Source organism: Eleutherodactylus coqui, chromosome 4 (genome assembly GCF_035609145.1).
Source record: "Eleutherodactylus coqui strain aEleCoq1 chromosome 4, aEleCoq1.hap1, whole genome shotgun sequence".
Classification (NCBI taxonomy): Eukaryota; Metazoa; Chordata; class Amphibia; order Anura; family Eleutherodactylidae; genus Eleutherodactylus; species Eleutherodactylus coqui.
The window spans coordinates 38,148,019-38,166,056 of NC_089840.1; the positions used below are offsets into that span (position 1 = coordinate 38,148,019).

The 18,038-nt window shown below is 47.1% G+C and overlaps 1 protein-coding gene across 5 annotated transcripts in view; it reads right to left on the reverse strand.

Annotated features, from left to right (window-relative positions):
• LOC136625233 (uncharacterized) overlaps window positions 1–18,038 on the reverse strand; it is a 187,265-nt gene that overhangs the window by 67,975 nt on the left and 101,252 nt on the right. The window lies entirely within an intron of this gene.

The window sequence follows — 18,038 nt, forward strand, 5'->3', positions numbered from 1 at the left end:
GAGCAAAAGTAGTTCAACTTCATAAATCAGTAAAAGGATCAAAAAAATGAGAAAATGCTGACTGGTTCTGTCCGCACTAATTATGGGGTCTGGTATTACCAGTTAGATGAAGCAAGAGATCTCACACCGCTGCCAGGAGAATGCAAAGAAAACCCAAAAGTAAGTCCTCTAGAGATGCCGGCTTCCCTGAGACACAGTCCTATGTACTGAAACAATGGGCTACATGGTAGACGAGCCAGAAAACACTGCTGCACCAACACCGCAGAACTGAGGCTTCCAAAACACCGAACATCATCGGGAGAAGCCTCAAGACTTCTGTAATAATGTGGAAAGATGAGACCAAAACTGAACCTTATAGTCACAACCATAAAATCAAGGCTCCATTCACCAATCTGAATCCTATCTGATGTATGCATTATATAATATTTTCTTATTTTCTATTTTTTTTTTTTTTAAGAAGCACCCACCTGCACTATAGCAACCGCCCCTCACAATCCTTATAGTCACAACTATAAATACTATAGAGGAAATTTATCAAGGCTCCATTCACTAGTCTGAATCCTATTCTATGTATATTTTTTAAAATATTTTTTTAAAGAAGCGTCCACCTGCACTCCAGCAGCGGCACCTCACAATCAATACCGTGTCAAGAGGCTTGTCCCGGAGCACAAATAAGCCATTCACTCAAGGCGGTGGAAAGACCTCAAGAAATAAGGGCCTCCCCATCCCCTTTACAACCAAATCAGACGCAGGGGCAGAGGCTCAAGCCCTGAACGGTCTGGGGCCAACAAGGCCCAGCAAGAGAACAAGGAGACATCTCGCCTGGACATTTTTTGAAGCGAGCACCCACTAGAGCCAGCCATCAAATGTTAACAAAAGTATAACGGTGTCAGATGGGGTACCAAAAAGAAAAGAAAAAAGTGTGTGTGTGTGTGTGGGGTGGGGGGGGGGGGGGGGGTTGGGGGGTCTAATCAACACCGACCGCCGAGCTCCTGTGTGCACCCCCAGCAATCATTAGGGGTTGCAGCAATCACAAGGGACACTTCTTATAGCAGACTGATTAACTGATCTGAGGTAGGTTAGTGTCCCGGAGGATAAACCCTTTGCATCTAAGGCCCCAGAGGTGAAGCAGAGGAACAGGCCTTCAAGAGTCTGCTCTCCCAGGGTCTAGTCAGGCGTTGTGAGAGAGGGGGCTGTGCTACTGATGCAGACAGGTTCTCCACTTCAATAGTGGCTTATCTCAACACCAGCCTTCATATAGAGTATGGACGGAGTGGTCCCATCCAGCAATCTGAAAAGTTTTGGAAAGGATATGGATTGTGTTGTGTCCATAGTAATGTCATCCCGGTCAGAAGATGAAGATACAGGGACCTGATCCGCCAGAGTCAGATGAGAATGAAATATTTTGGGAATTGTCTGGGAAGACCTGTAGGGAGAACATTTGTAAAAAAATTTGTAGGAAGATTGTGGGAAAAAAAAAATAAATTCTGCCATTTATTTTTTGGATTTCATTTTTACGGCGTTCAGTGTGCAGAATAAATAATGTGCTAATGTTACTCTCTGAGTCAACACAATTCTGGCGATACCAAGTTTATACAGTTGGGTTTTTTTATGCTTTGCGATTTATTTATTTTATTTTTATTTATTTATTTTATTTTTTGTGCATTTAAAACATTTTTTTTTAAAGGTTTGCTTTTGTGTCGCCACATTCAAAGGGCCGTATTAATTTTTTTTTTTATTCATTGCCAGAGCTCTAGAAGGCCTTGTTTTTTGCGGGATGAACTCTAGCCTTCATTTATCAAATTTTTAGGCACATGTAAAATTTTGATCACTTTTTATTCCATTTTTTCTAGTGGCAAGATTAACAAAATCTGTAATGTTTTTTATTTTTATTTTTCACTGCATTCTCTCAGCAGTATAAATAATGTATTAAAGTAATTCTACAGGCCGGTATGATTACGCCAATACCAAATTGTAATAGTTTTTTTCTTTTTCACGACTTTTTCACAGTTTAAAAAAAAAGTAATAAAACTTTAAATCGCCCTCCTTTTGCCATATCTCATAATAAAAATCTAAATCATAATAGAAAAATACATATTTGGTATCACTACGTCCATAAATGTCAGATCTATCAAAGTAGTGCATTATTTACCTCGCACGGTGAACATAGTCCGAAAAAAAAAATACAGAACGCCAGAAATGCACTTTTTCAGTCACCCTGTCTCCCAAAAAAAATGCAATAAAAAGCGATCAAAAAGTCGTATGAATTCCAAATTAGTACTAATGTAAACTACAGGACATCTCGCAAAAAATAAGCCCTTGCACAACTACGTTGACCGAAAAATAATAGTTATTGCATGCAGAAGATGGCAGCAGAAAATAAGTTTAAAAAATTAAATGTCTTTTTGAAAAAAAATACAAGTACTACAGCAAAAAAAAGAGGATTTTTTACTCACCGTAAAATCTCTTTCTCGTCTCGTCATTGGGGGACACAGCAAAGACCGTGGGATATAGCTTCCGCCACTAGGAGGCGACACTAAGCACAAAAAAGTTAGCTCCGCCCTCTGGCTATATCCCTTCTGCCGACAGCAGGCTAATCAGTTTGTCATGCCAGCAGTTGGAATAGCCATGCGGGACCAGAGAGACAACAATAGTTAGTCATATGACACGTTAACAAAAAATTTCACTGTAATGAAAAACACGCAGCACTATGTGCGACTTACAGAATCCGGAGTCCGACCAGGACCACCACTGTGTCATATAAAGAAAGAGGGGCGGGTGCTGTGTCCCCCAATGACGAGACGAGAAAGAGATTTTACGGTGAGTAAAAAATCCTCTTTTCTCGCTCGTGTCATTGGGGTACACAGCAAAGACCGTGGGACGTCCCACAGCCGTCCCCGAGGGTGGGTACAAATAAATCATAAGCGCATGCGGTCAGTTTACAGCCATCTGTAAAACCTTTCGACCCAGCGAAACGTCGGCTGACGCAAACGTATGTATTTGATAAAATTTAGAAAAAAAGACAGCACCGGTCGCAACACCACCTTATCCTGGTGAAAAAAACGTAAAGGGTGGTTTTGCCGACAGCGCCGCAATCTCCGAAACCCTACGAAGGGAGGTAACCGCCACCAGGAAAGCGTCCTTCCAGGTCAGCAAGCGCCACAGTACTTCCGCTAATGGTTCCCCTGAGAGAGTAGATCATTTTGTAGGGGTAATCGCCAGGGCGCGTCTGCTAACATGTCCATGAGCTCAGAGTTCCGCGTTCTTCGCGGCCCATCTGGGCTATGAGAATCATTGGTAGCCCTTTGTGGGCAGGGGCTCCCGCCAAGAGGAGCTTGGTTTAAAGGAAGGAACCTTCCTTTGTTCCCGCTCCTGTGGACCCTCTCTCTCCACCCTATGAGGACTCATCCGGCGATAGGAACGGAAACGTCTGTGCTGCGGAGATGACCGCTTTGGACGGTTCTGTGGCAAAAGTGAGCTCTTCCCACCTGTAGCCTCTGAGATGAGCTCGTCTAGCTTGGCGCCGAAAAGACGAGATCCTACAAAGGGCATACTGATTAACGACCCCTTGGAGGAAGCATCCGCATCCCACGATTTTAACCATAGGGTCTGGCGAGTCGTCACCGATGCCGCGGAGGCTCGGGCCGCCAGCCTGGCTGTATCCATAGAGGCCTCACAGAGAAACATGCCTGCTTGTTCAATCTGGCGTGTAATGCCCACCAGATCCTCGGTTGACGCCCCTTCGAGGATTCCTTCCCGTAACCGCTTTGCCCAGTCAGTAACAGCCTTACTGACCCAGGACGAGGCAAACACAGGCCTAAAAGCTGACCCTGCCGCCTCAAAAACGGTCTTTGCCAAGGCCTCGACTCCTCGATCCTTGGGATCGCTGAGGGAAGAGGACTCTGCCGTGGGTAGCACGGTATGCTTAGCCAGGCGCGAAATGGGTGGATCCACTAGCGGTGGGACCGACCACTTTTCCACTAAGTCCTGTGGGAAGGGATATTTCCCATCCAAGAAACCCATCTTGGAAAAACGCTTATTCGGTGCCTTCCATTCCTTAGATAGGACCTTGTCAAAGTCCTCATGAGGAGGAAAGGTTTTTGGAGAGCGTCTAGGCTGCCTGAAAGAAAACGATATCCCAGATGCCTGTGGTTCCTGTTCAGTGAGCTGAAAAGTGTCACGCACCGCAACCACTAAGCTCTCCACCATAGCCGAAAATTTTGGGACCTGATCCTCCTCCACGACAGAGTCTGAGGAGGATTCAGACCCTTCCTCGTCCGAACCATCTTCTGCCAATAGGCGCCGTGACCTAGTACCAGAAGAGCGCAAAAGTGACGAGGATGGTGACCGGGAGGGCCGCCGGGAGTCCGAAGGCCTGACCCGTTTTAGTCTACGGCCGCGCTCCTCACGCGGACTGGAGGCGTTCTGCGCTAATCTTTCCAAAATTGCGCCAGATGCCCGAGAGAGGTCAGACACCGCCAGTGACAAGGAGCGGGCCCACTCCGGCTCGGCCACAGCTGGGGGCTGAATGGGGGGATGGGTGCCCTGCACAGCCGCCTGTTTCGCAGGGGGACAATCTCTACAAAAGGGCTCAGCCTGTCCGCATGCGAACTTTAGGTTACAGCGCGAGCAAGCAAAGTGCGTTACTCTTGCTGTCCCTGGTCCAGCCTCCAGGGCTCTGGGGTCGGACATGGTGCTGGGATTTCACCGGGCAAAGAGAACTGCGAGCTATCCTCTGCTATGCCAACCGCCGGCAGGAGGGATACGCAGCGAAAGAGGGGAGCTAGCCGCCAGACAGAGCTTACCCAGGTCCTTGCCGAGGTCCGAAGAGGTCCGGGGAGCCGCTGTGTCAGGAGACTGCAGGTGCTGAAGGGCTTTCTTTCCTGGAGCTTTAGCTGTACAGCATATAAGCTGAGCAGAAAAGGGCAGCAAGGAGTGGAGCAGCAGGGCGGTTTTTAAGTCCTGGCGCGCTGTCCCCAATAGGCTGCTTCTCTGATGTCATCCCCCTTCACCTGTGCTGAGGGAGGGGCAGGGCGGCGTGCATTGCCGATGAGGCCACGCCCCCTGCATGGAGTCATTGAGGGCGGGAGGTGTGGCCACACCCATCCACGGAGGTATTGCCGCAAGCCTCGCCCCTCACGTCGCGTGGGGGCGTGGCCACACGGCGTGGCCACGCCCCCTCCTATTCCGGCGTTGCCGCGCCCGGGGCTGCAGTGCAGCCCTCTCCATTGAGCCCCCACATCGCAGGAACTCCTGCTGGGAGCCCCTGCAGGGAGCCAGAAGGCCAGGGCATACTGAAAGTTGTTGCCCTGAAGTACCATGCCCGCGAGGCCACGCCCCCCCGCCGGCTTGTGCCTGGAACCAGCGCCCTGAATATCCGGTGAGCCCATACCTCCACGGTGAACTCACCTGCCCACCCCCACCCCGCCTGCAAGCTCAAGGGGAGCCGAATGCAGGAATGCCCCAGCAAATAATGCCCTCCGCTGCCGCAGCCATGCATGGCGTATAATACTCCCGACGAAAAGGAGTCTGTCCGCCTGCGCCTATCCCTGCGCCTCGCTGCAGCTCACAAGGTACGCGTGCAAAAAGCGACATACTGGGAGAGCCAGGAAGGGGGGAGGGAGAGGGGGGGATGTCGCAAGCGCATACTTACCTCCTGCGTGCTTGTTGGAAGAAAAAGCAGCTCCCCAGTTCCAGCAGCCTACCCCTATAACATCGCCTGCCCATGGGAAGGGGATGCGGACCTCTGCACCAAACATGGGGGGCTCTCGCTGGCGGGCCACATGCGGATATATATGACCCGGATGTGCCACCTTTTCTTCTGAGGCGGGCCGGGCAAGAAGCAACCTGGACAAACCCGAGGTTGTTCGCCCTCCTCTCCGTTCGGGTTTGATGGGGAGCGTCCTGCCTCTCCGTCTAACCCTGGCCCTTAAAGCAGCCCTAACGGGCACGACCGTCCTCCTACGAGACACTAAGCTAAAAACTGATTAGCCTGCTGTCGGCAGGAGGGATATAGCCAGAGGGCGGAGCTAACTTTTTTGTGCTTAGTGTCGCCTCCTAGTGGCGGAAGCTATATCCCACGGTCTTTGCTGTGTACCCCAATGACACGAGCGAGAAAAAGCCTTTACAAGTTTGGTATCGTAACAATCGTACTGACCTATAGAATAAAGTTATCATGTCATTTTTATTGTAGTTTGTGCGCCGTAGAAACAAGACGCACTGAAAGATGGCGGAATGTCATTCTTTTTTTTCATTTTACTCCACTTAGAATTTTGTAAAAGTTTTTCTGTACATTATATGGTACTTTAAATGGCACCATTGAAAATTACATCTCGTTCCGCAAAAAACAAGCCCTCATACAGCGACGTCGATGGATAAATAAAGGAGTAAGGATTTTTTAAACGGGGGGAGAAAAAACAAAAAGGGGGAAGAAAAGAAAGAGGCTGCGTCATTAAGGGTTAAATAAATGTACGTCCTGGAGCGGGAAGGGGTTAAGGGTTAAATAATGTACTAACCTCCTTTTCTGGGTCATTAGGATGCAGGGATACCACATGCATAATTTTGTTTTTAAATTTTTACAAAGTAAAAAGAGAAAAGTGTTTATTTTTTTAACTTTTAAAATTTTTGACCCTTTTAGGAGACTTCCACAGAGACCCATCTCCCTGATCACATTCCAGGTGTCCGATGGTGACAGCCCTTTATATGCAGCAGTCGCATAGATCGCGGCATGTAAAGGGTTAACATAGCAGAGATCTGAGGTTTTCTCCATTCTCTGCTGTAAGAGCTAGTGCCTAGCTGTCCTCTGACAGCCAAGCACCAGCTCTCCCTGCCATAGAGACCATCGGCTGGCTTCTGACAAGCCGATGGTCTCCATGGCAACCTGTAAACAAAGCAGTGCGGGAGTTTGAAAATAGAAGCGAGAAGTTGCCAGCAGATCGGTAGTATCTTCCTGTTTCATTTTTCAAAGTCTTGCACTGCTCTGTGTGGGTCTGTGCAGGCAGAGCACAATGCCACAGCTTGTGGCATTGTGCTCTGCATGTCCCATAGTGAAACATAGCCCGGAAATCTTCCGGGTTATATCACTATGGGCAGTGAAGCTCGTCCCGGAATATTTCTGGGCGTGCCACTCAAGGGGTAATGACGTGGCCCTTTTTTTTTCCATTTCAGTTTTTTCCTCCCCCTTTAGAAAAATTGTAACTCCTTTTATTTATCCATCGACGTCGCTGTATGACGGCTTGTTTTTTTCGGAACGAGTTATATTTTTTAATGGTGCTATTTACTGTACTGAAAAACTTAAAAAAAAATTTAAAGTGGAGTAACATTCTTTAAAAAAAAAAAAATTCCGCCATCTTTCAGTGCGTCTTGTTTCTACGGCGCACAAACTGACATGATAATTTTATTCTATGGGTCAAGAGATATTCCTGCAACTTACTGAGACCGCCATGGGCAGTAAAATAGCACCGCAATATGCCGATCTTTTCAGGACAAAACAGGAGAGTGACTTTCTGGCCTCCTGCTCCAACAAACCACTGGCCTACGTCCGCTACATTGATGACACCATAATCATTTGGACCAACACTAAACAACTAATAAAATTCCATGAGAGATTCAACACATTCCACCCCACCATAAACCTGACATTAAGCTACTCGTATACAGAAGTCAACTTTTTGGACCCCACCATAAAAATGTAAAAAAAACTCAATACAGACATGCCTGTACCAAAAACCGATTGATTGGCCCACATACCTCAGATGGGACAATTCTCACCCCAAACACATCAGACAGTCCATCATCTACAGCCAGGCCATCAGATATAACCGGATCTGCTCCAACCCAACAGACAGAGAGGAACATTTATACCATCTTAAAAGGACATTTTTAAATCAGGGCGACCATCCCACCTCAACTGATGACCAAATCACCAGAGCCCCCAGGATACCCAGAAATCAACTACTCCGACACACAGAGTAGGAAGAAAACAGTTGTGTACCTCTAGTAGTGACCTATAGTTCACAACTAGAGGTACTAAGGAAAACCACAAGGAAACTATCATACCAACACAAGGATGACCATCTGAGAACCATATTCATAGTCAAAGATAGCCGAGTGCAGGGAGATGTGACCGGGGGCGCTGTATGCAGTTCCCAATCCCATGATCGCCGTTATCCATCAGGTAACAGTGATCATGTAAAGTTACAAAGTGTAAAAAAAAAGTTTAAAAAGTTAAAGTTCTGTGTTCTTAGCAAAACCGTCAGCAACCTATAAGCCCTCAAAAACCAATCTGATTACTCACCTCAGCTTCAACCAACAGCTCCCACCTACACGGAATGGATAGCGAAGGTAAACGAAATTCGCCGCTTCGAAGAAATGACAAGTTGGTCATGTAGAATACACGAACAATTCAAAAAAATATGGGGCCAATGGCCAGGCACCCCCTCCTCTACATCCCACTAAATGGCATACAGTCTCTTTAGCTACAATTTAATTCAAACAGAACCTGCATGTTTCACTCGTCTCAGGATTTTCTTTTGGAGTTAGAGGTTATAATATAATAATAGATGTTCTCCCCCCCCCCCCCCCCCTTCCACACACCCTTCCTACTTTCACCTTTTTCACCATCCCAACCTCCGTTAAAGAAAAAATAATCAAGAAACGTTTTGCTTCTGTAACAATTAACATTGTTCAACTATTTTTCTCTGTAACAAATGTTTATTACAACCCTGTCGGTTGAACTTGTACATGACTTTCTTGAATAAATAAAGAATAATTAAAAAAAAAAGTTAAAGTTCAGCAAAATGGCGGACGCATGCGCAAGTGTCAAGAATTGTCCAATAAATTTAAAACCTCCCTCCATTATACAAAAGTAAACTACCTTTAAAATGACATATTTGCAAAAATATGAAATTTTATTTTTTCTCCTCTAAATTGCATTAGCTCCTGAAAAAAAAAACCTGTGGGGTTAAAATAATCATGACCCCCCCCCCCTTAGTGATTATATTAAGGGGTGTAGTTTTTAAAATGGGGTCCTTTGTGGGGGTATCTATCATTCTGACACCTATGAGCCTTTGCATTTCTGGCTTGTTGCAGGAAAACAAAGTGTTTCTCAAAATGTTAATAATCAATGTTAAATTTGCATGTCTCCTAAATGGTTAAAAAAAAACTGAAAGCTTTTCAAATGTGCGTCCAGAATAAAGTGAACAGATAGTAATATATATCTTATCAAACATCTTTACAGTGTGTTTGCACATATTTGAGACATTGCAATTGAAAATGTGAAAAAAATGACAATTTTATAAAAATGTTCCCAATTTTAGCACTTTTAATAAATATATGTAGCCAAAAATGGTATCAATAAAAACTACAACTTGCCACTCAAAAAAGCAAGCCCTCATACGGCTCTGTGGACAGAAAGATAGAAAGTCATGGCTTGTGGAAACTGGAGATGAAAATCCCCCAGAAATTGTTGGTTCAAAATTAATTGTGTCATAAAGGGGTTGTGGGGTTCACCATTTTTTTTTAAGGCTGGGCAGGTGAGAAAATAAAATAAAAAGGCAGTAAACCCACTGGTCATTTCTCTTCTTTTTACTGGGAACATGAAGACATGATGCTGCGGCTTCTGAAACTACTGGGGTTCATCCTGATGAAGAAAGTGAAGCTGTGAAAGCCGCAGCATCATGTCTATATGTTCCCAGTAAGAGCGGCACATCTACGCTGGGTTCACACAGGGCGGATTTTCCGTTGAAATCTTGCAGCTTTGCCACAGTGAAAATCCACAAGATTCCCGCGGGATAAGCGCCGCGTCAAAACCCGCAGCACTTAGCCATGGGTTTTGGATCGGCTTCGCTGCTTGCTATTCCGTTGCGGCCGGCTCTCCCATAGAGTGAAGCAAAGCTGCATCGGGGAAAAAAAATTGACACGTTGAGTCCTGGCAATCCATGCCACAGCGCCAGCTTTGCCACGACGGATTGTCTGCCCCGTGTGCACGAGATTTTTCATAAGTCTCGTCCACATGGCTGGCTAATCCGCATAGAATTGCTGCGGTAAATCCGCCCTGTGTGAACCCAGCCTTACAGGATGACCTTGTATCTCCCAGAGAACAATCACCTTGTGTAGAGTGCAGTCACCGCCCAACACCCCTCCCCGCCCACCTGGGGGCAGTAATGAGCAGGAGCGCTTTATAATGAGGCACAACCATGTACTGCAGCCGGTCTATAAGGCTGCCTGCCCACAGGCGTTGCGGTATCCCGCGGCGGATCTCTGCGCAGGAGCCGGCAGACGGATCTCCGCGGTCAGCCTATCTGGCAGAGAGGCTGGCCATGAAGAATCGCGGCAATTCGCAGCCTGCCTAAGCTGCCTGTCCACAGGCATTATTGCATTGCGTTCCCCAAGGCGATAATCCTGCCGCAGGAAACGCAGTGAATGCTGTCCATAGTGTTGCTATGGAAAGTGCAGCCGCCCTGTCCATGAGCGAAGAATCATTCTGATTATCTGCTCGCAGGCGGCAAATTGCGGCATGCTGTGAATTACTGCGATTCTCCGCAGTCAGCCTATCTGTCAGATAGGCTCACCGCAGAGATCCGTCAGCTGACTACTGCTCCCGGGCCGCGGCTCTGCAACGCATTTGGTGAGGAGGGTCTCCAGGTATCCACAGGTTCCAATATGTCAGCTTTAGGAGTCGGAGAGCGGACATTTACCGAGCACTGCCGGCATCACGGAGGAGACCCTTCACTGCTCACCGGGACTGTCACAAATCAGGGGAGGAGCGACAAGAACAAGTTCCCTATCAGGAATCTGCAGGCACTGTGGGGGCAGCGGGCTGGTGGCTGGGAATAACATTACAGAGAGAATTGGCCGGAGGACGAGAGCGGAAAGTCATCAGTAACTGCAGGATAAACAGAGACAAGAACAAATGTTTACTGAATTATGGGTGCCGGATGACACAGCACTATGTCACACTTTCCCTTTCTATTACTTTCTCCCCCTTGCAGTATTCCTCTGCCCCGCCCGTCTGCCGTCCTGTAATATCTGTGACTTCTCAGTCTCCGGCTCCCCTGCTTAAAGCTGTCTTGTACCTCCACCATAGCAGAGCTGCCAGTTGTACCCAATGGGGCAGTTAAAGCGGTTGTCCCGCAACAGCAAGTGGGGTTACACACAATTATATAAACGGTAAAAGGATTTGCACTGAGAGCGCTGGCCCTTTAACAAATAATGCAGGAGAAATCATAGAAGACGATGGAGGGGGTGAATCTATTAAATAGTTATTTCTCAAGTGCATTCACAAAGGAAAAAAAATGTCGCACGAGATGCAGGGGAATAAACTGACCGCCACCCCAAATCTTCCCTGCCTGAGGGCTCCCACACACTTTCTAATGTTAGAAATGCATCACAAGTTTGTGCTTTGCGATTTTCGTGCGATGCGTTTTTAACATCAGAAAGTCACATTTACATTTGCGTTAAAAAAAATGCAGCATTAAAAACATACAAGTATGTGGAGCCCTAACTCAGGAGGAAGTGCAAAGACAGTAAAAAAAGATGGAAATCGACAAATCGCCGGGCCTGGAATACCTCAAGGAAAACAACAGTATAACTCCTCACCAGCACGGGTTCATGAGGGGGCGATCATGTCAGACCAATCTGATCAGCTTCTACGATGAAGTAAGCTTTAGGGCTTATTCAGACGACCGTATACCGTCTGGGTTTTCAGGCCCGGCCAATATACGGTGTCCCTCTCTGCAGGGGGAGGAAGCTGGAAGAGCCAGCAGCATTGGCAGAGCTAACTTCCGAGACCTCTGAATAAGCCCTTAGGCTGGACCTGGGAGAGTCTATCAATCTCGTATATCTGGATTTCTCTAAAGCATTTGACATTGTGCCGCATAATAGGCTGATATATAAAAGGAAGCAGCTCGGACTGGGCAAAAATGTGTGTAACTGGGCAAAGAATTGGCTCAGAGATAGAAAGCAGAGGATGGTAATAAACGGTTCATACTCTGATTGGGCCACAGTCACTAGAGGGGTGCCACAGGGTTCAGTATTAGGCCCCATTCTGTTCAATACATTTATCAACGACCTGATAGAGGGGCTGCACAGCAAAATATCAATATTTGCAGATGACACAAAAATATACAATATAATTAATGCAACGGAGGACAACGTGCGGCTACAAACGGACCGAGATAAGCTGGGGGCTTGGGCAGAAAAATGTTAATAAAGTTCAGTGTGGATAAATGTAAGGTTATGCACATGGGCAGGAGAAACGGATGTCACCAATATACACTAAATGGGGTACAGCTAGGGAAAAGTGATATGGAAAAAGACCTGGGGGTATTAGTGGATTGTAGATTAAACTGGAGCAACCAATGCCAGTCAGCTGCTGCAAAAGCTAATAAAGTCTTGGGATGCATTAAAAGAGGTATAGGGGCGAGGGACGAGAACATTATCCTCCCACTATATAAGATACTTGTCCGACCTCACATGGAATACTGCGTACAGTTCTAGACACCGGAGCTCAGGAAAGATGTCACAGTGCTGGAGGGGGTTCAAAGAAGGGCAACTAAACTAATACATGGAATGACGGGACTGGAATACCCAGAGAGGCACCAAAATTGGGATTATTTACCCCAGAAAAAAGACGGCTAAGGGGCGATCAAATAACCATGTATAAGTATATGAGGGGACAACACATGGATCTCTCCCACAATCTGTTTATACCCAGGACTGCGACGGTAACAAGAGGACATCCGCTACGATTAGAGGAAAGCAGGTTTCATCACCAACACAGAAAGGGGATTCTTTACTGTAAGAGCAGCGAGACTGTGGAACTCTCTGCCTGAGGATGTTGTGATGGCAAAATCCATAGACGAGTTTAAGAGGGACTAGATACGTTTCAAGAGCGCTGTGATATTACAGGATATAGACCTTAAATAACCAGCGGGTTATTGATCCGGACGTTGGAGTCAGGTAGGATCTTTCAAAACATTGGTCCCGGGATTATTCTGACAGCCATTATGAAGTCGGGAAGGAATTCCCCCCCCCAAATGGGCTAAATTGGCTTCTGCCTCATTGGGGTTTTTTTTGCCCTCCTCTGGATCAACAAAGTGGGTTGGAAGCAGGCTGAACTGGATGTCACTATGGCTAGGATGTTCTTTTGCCTTGGCTGCTCTCACACAGATTTGGGCATCACGTGAGATGGCGGAGGTTGTTTCTAGAAGTAGGAGGCAGTGACGGTTCGGGGTTCATCCTCTGGTGTCGCAGCATGCCGGCCTCTGCTCACATAAATCGATGAGCATCCTAACTCTATTGAGCTTCTAAAATTAGATTATCCTAAACCAGCGGTGGCGAACTTATGGCATGCGTGGCAGAGGCGGCACGCAGAGCCCTCCCATCGGCCGCTCACCACTTGTGAATACAGGCAGGGGCCGCGGCTCTCCTGCCTGCTTTCACTCAGCTGCTCTGCTAGTAGGGTCTGAGGCGCAGGCGGAGGAGGAGAGCGCACCACAACTGTGAGTGGGGGAGGGGAGGCTGCTTTGGGATGTCACTATTATGCTGGGGGCCACTGTGGGGGGTCACTGTTACGCTGGGGGCCACTGTGGGACGTGCTATAGTCAGTGCGACTGTGGCATGTAAAAGGTTGACAGAAGGAGGAGGCGCCTCTCTCACCCATCAGAGTCCCGCCATGTGATCACAGGGTTTTGATGTGTTGCTATGGCACCCGGAGGCTTGAATATAGCCTATACTGAGGTATATCAGTGTACTAGGGGATAGACTTGTGCGTTGCACGGCGCTATAAGCACATATCAGGGCCTTAAGACGTGGTTTTCAACCTTCCCTACGGGGAATCTCAAGGTTTATTGCCTCGGTCATGCAAAATTTCGCTCAAATCAGACCAGAACTGCGGATTTTGCGCATATTATATATATATATTTATTATGATTAGAAGAATGATAAAAGGTGCAGATATCCAAGTCCCCTGGTGGGACAAAAAGAAAAAGAAGGTAAAAATAATATGTCAAAACCGCACCTTTCTCCTTTTACTATACGGAAAAAAAAATCCCATGTGGTGTTACTGTGTTTGTAACGACCCAGAGAAAATAGTTATATTATGTAACCCGCACAGGGTATGGCATGAAAAAAAGATACAAAAAACGGAATAGAAAGTGATCAAAATGTTGCATGGATCAACAAATGGTGCGAATAAAAAGTACAACTCAAACTGCTGAAAAGAAACCCTCACAGAACACAGGTAACAAAAGAGAAAAATGTCAGGGGTCTTCCAATGCAATGATTAAAAAAAAGGAGGAGTGATCCGGTCTGGCCTGGTGCAGCTACTGAAGCCTCCGGATCCCTGGGCTCAATTACGGGTGCTGGCGCCAGGAGGGAACCGACTGGAACCCTCCTCCCCAGTGATCCGTAACTAGTCTGCACCCCCACCAGAATACAGCCACTCACTGCCCCCTCCATCCTGAAGCCCGGAGTAACTGGCAGTGCCCCAAAAAGGCCTCCAGCCTGCAAGCCCCTCCTCCTCCTCATTTACATTCAGCACATGGCTAATTAAGTATTCATTTATTCACCGCACTTCTGGGACAGCCCATAACTGAGAACAGAAGATTTATATCCTGAACTACACTGACACCTAGTGGCCATTTACTAGAAAGACCCTGCATTGTAACCCAGCTATAAAAATCTCAAAAATCACAAGTCTGAGATTACAAACCAAATACTCTACATCAGGGGTGTAGCTATAGGGGGTGCAGGTCTAGCAATTGCTAGCGGGTCCTGGAACCTTAGTGGCCCCTTCAGCACATAAGTAGACACAAGTATTATAAACAACACCTGGTAGGTAGGGGGCCCTGTTACAGATTTTGCATCAGGGACCAAGAGCTTCTAGTTACTCCTCTGCTCTACATTATACATTCGCCGCAGACAGCTTACACTCTAAATCAATATACGCGAGACCTCCGGAACAGACGCTAACATGATGAGAAGCAAATAAATGAGCTGCTTCCCCGGCCTCAGATAAGTCGTCCCCCCCCCCCCCCCCCCCGCGCGCGCGCGCGCTAGCCAAGATAGGCCAAGGCAATACCACACGTGCAGTCAAGACAGCTAGCCCACAGAGCTAACCCCTGAAACAACAGAATACCGACGCACAAGTGAAACGGCTGACAACAAAAGACCATAGAGACCGTAGCGGAAGTATCAGCCCACATAATGTGAGACATACAAAAAAGAATAGAACAAGCCCTGCAAGCCTCTCACAATCGCATCTTTGACGAACTAGCAGCCAGCGCCAAACAAACAGACAAACTGGGACAATCAATGTGACAGCAGCAAAGGGAGATAGAAAATCTAAGACAAACGGTGCGGGAACAATCCATCAACAACTGGAGCATGGCAGACAAAATCCAGGATCTGGAGAACAGATCAAGGCGCAACAGTCTGAGGCTAGTGGGTCTGCCTGAATCAATACGCCAAGAAGACTTTTTCCAAATTTGCGTAAAGGAGCTCCTAGAGGCGCTGGGCCTCGGATACTACTGCAGAATAGCAAGGGTCCACTGTGTAGGCCAGAACCACCAACCACCAGAGGGGCCCCAAAGGAAAGACCAATGCAACAAAGACCACGCCAAATAATAATGCACTTCTTGGACTACAACTACAAAACAGCTGTGATGAGGGCATTCAGAACCAGAAGCCATCCAATCCGTGTCAGAAACCACCAAATATTGCTGTTTGAGGATTTCTCGGCAAGAGTGGCAAATGAAAGATGCACATTCAACAACGTCCGCACCACCCTGTAGAGAAGGAAAACCTGCTTCCAGCTACGGTACACCGCGACCCTCAAAGTGTTCAACTAGGACGGCATCTACAAAATTGTCAAAAGACTCGAATTAGCAGAGTCTGTCTGGGGAACACCACAACGAGATGAACTGCCGTTTTACCTCGAACTGCCGCGAACAACGTAGAGGAGTGACCAACAAGCGGACCGATAAACCCACCGGGTGCGGCAAACCTCATAGAAGCCAACAGTAAGCATCACCTTCACCTCCAGCATGCCAGGTCCATCCCACCGGCTTACCTCCACCCAAGAAGCCCAGGGCCAAGTGAGTATACACACAAACTCACATGATTAGAACAGGGGGTTAAAAAAAGGATACCGTATATTCCGGCGTATAAGGTGACTGGGCATATAAGACGACCCCCCAAGTGTCGCCTTATACGACTGGAATAACGGTGTACAAAAAAAAGTGTAGAAACAAAACAAAAAAATCAGTACTCACCTCCCCTGGAGTTCTGCGGCACTTCTGCAGGCTGTCGCTTCCTCCTTGTCCCCGATAGAGCATTGCTTTCTGAATGCGGGGCTTGAAATCCCCTCCTCCAGAAAGCTAATGCTGTGATTGGCTAACAGCGCGTGAGTTTGCCAATCACAGCCATTCAATGACATCATTGAATGGCTGTGATTGGATAACTCACGCAGCTTCAGCCAATCACACCAATTCAACATTGAATAGCTGTGATTGGCTGATGCCACGTGGCGTCAGCCAATCACAGCCATTCAATGATGTTATTGAATGGCTGTGATTGGCTAACAGCGTGTGAGTTAGCCAATCACAGCATAAGCTTTCTGGAGGCAGGAATTTTTTCTATTACCAGCGTATAAGACGACCCCTGACTGCAGAGCAGATTTTTCGGGGTTAAAAAGTCGTCTTATATGTCGGTATATACGGTACATGTAACAAGGATTGTTTAAGCTTTCTGGGACTTTGATACCACCACCCTGTGCTTGGGTAGAATGTAAAGTATCTGCCAAGGCACGGGTGAGGGGTAATGTCGTCTTTGCACACTCACCAGGGTGGACGCAGCTCCCCTCATGCTAGACGGAAAAAAACAAAAAACGAAGCCAAACATATTAGAATAGGATCTTTTGTAGAGTTAGATATTAAGCTAGAAAGCCGCACTGTACCATTGATTTATGTTGTCATCACAGTAACCGGGACTTATGTACCACCGCCCTGTGCCTGGGTAGATAGCTAAGGATGCACCAAGGTCTGTCTTATATTAAGCTCCAGAAAGGAGTGAATTTCTTACCGAAAATCCCTTTTTCCGAGTCATCCTGACGGCATACCTGGAGGTTGCACCTTGACCTTGTAGAGACAGGAAGCAAGAGACTTCAAAAGGCTCCTCCTGCCTCCCATTCACCAGTGTCTTCTAAATTACTTACATGGACATGTCGTGGTTAACCAAGGAAGATATCTATTTGCTCCGAAACAAAAATAACATGGTTAGTTCTATTTGAACATAAGCAAGAAGAGGGTAGCTTACCCAGACTTAAACAAAGGATAATATGCACAAATTTTCCGCATAAAAGGAATGTCCGACATAGGAGCTTCCGGGCTACAGATTCGTGCCCGCATAAACGTAAATATAAACAGGTGAATTTTGGGAGGGAAATACGTGCCGTCAGGATGACTCGGAAAAAAGGAATTTTCAGTAAGAAATTCACTCCTTTTCCCCGGCGTCATCCTGACGGCATACCTGGAGTATACCAGATTATCTCTTTAGGGAGGGACCACTGCTTGCAAGACCTTTCTCCCTAACGAGACATCGGAGGAGAGGTCCGTATTCAGCCTGTAATGTTTAGCGAACGTGTGCAGGTTGGACCATGTGGCTGCCTTACAGATTTGGTCCGGCGTCGCCATAGCCCTCTCTGCCCAGGAGCAGGATACTGCCCTGGTTGAATGGGCCTTGAGTCCTTCCGGGATAGGTCTGTTGCAGGAAGAGTAGGCCTGCTGGATGGTTGATTTTATCCAGCAGCTAATGGACCTCCTAGAAGCCGCTCTTCCTCTGCCCGGCCCCTGAAATTGAACAAAAAGACAGTCAGCCTTCCTAAAGGATGATGTCTGCCCTAAGTAGCATAGAATGGCCCTCCTTACATCCAGGCTATGGATTTCCCTATCATTTTTGTGATTTTGACAGAAAGATGGGAGAATAATTTCTTGCTGTCTGTGGAATTTCGAGGCTACCTTCGGAAGAAAAAAAGGGGT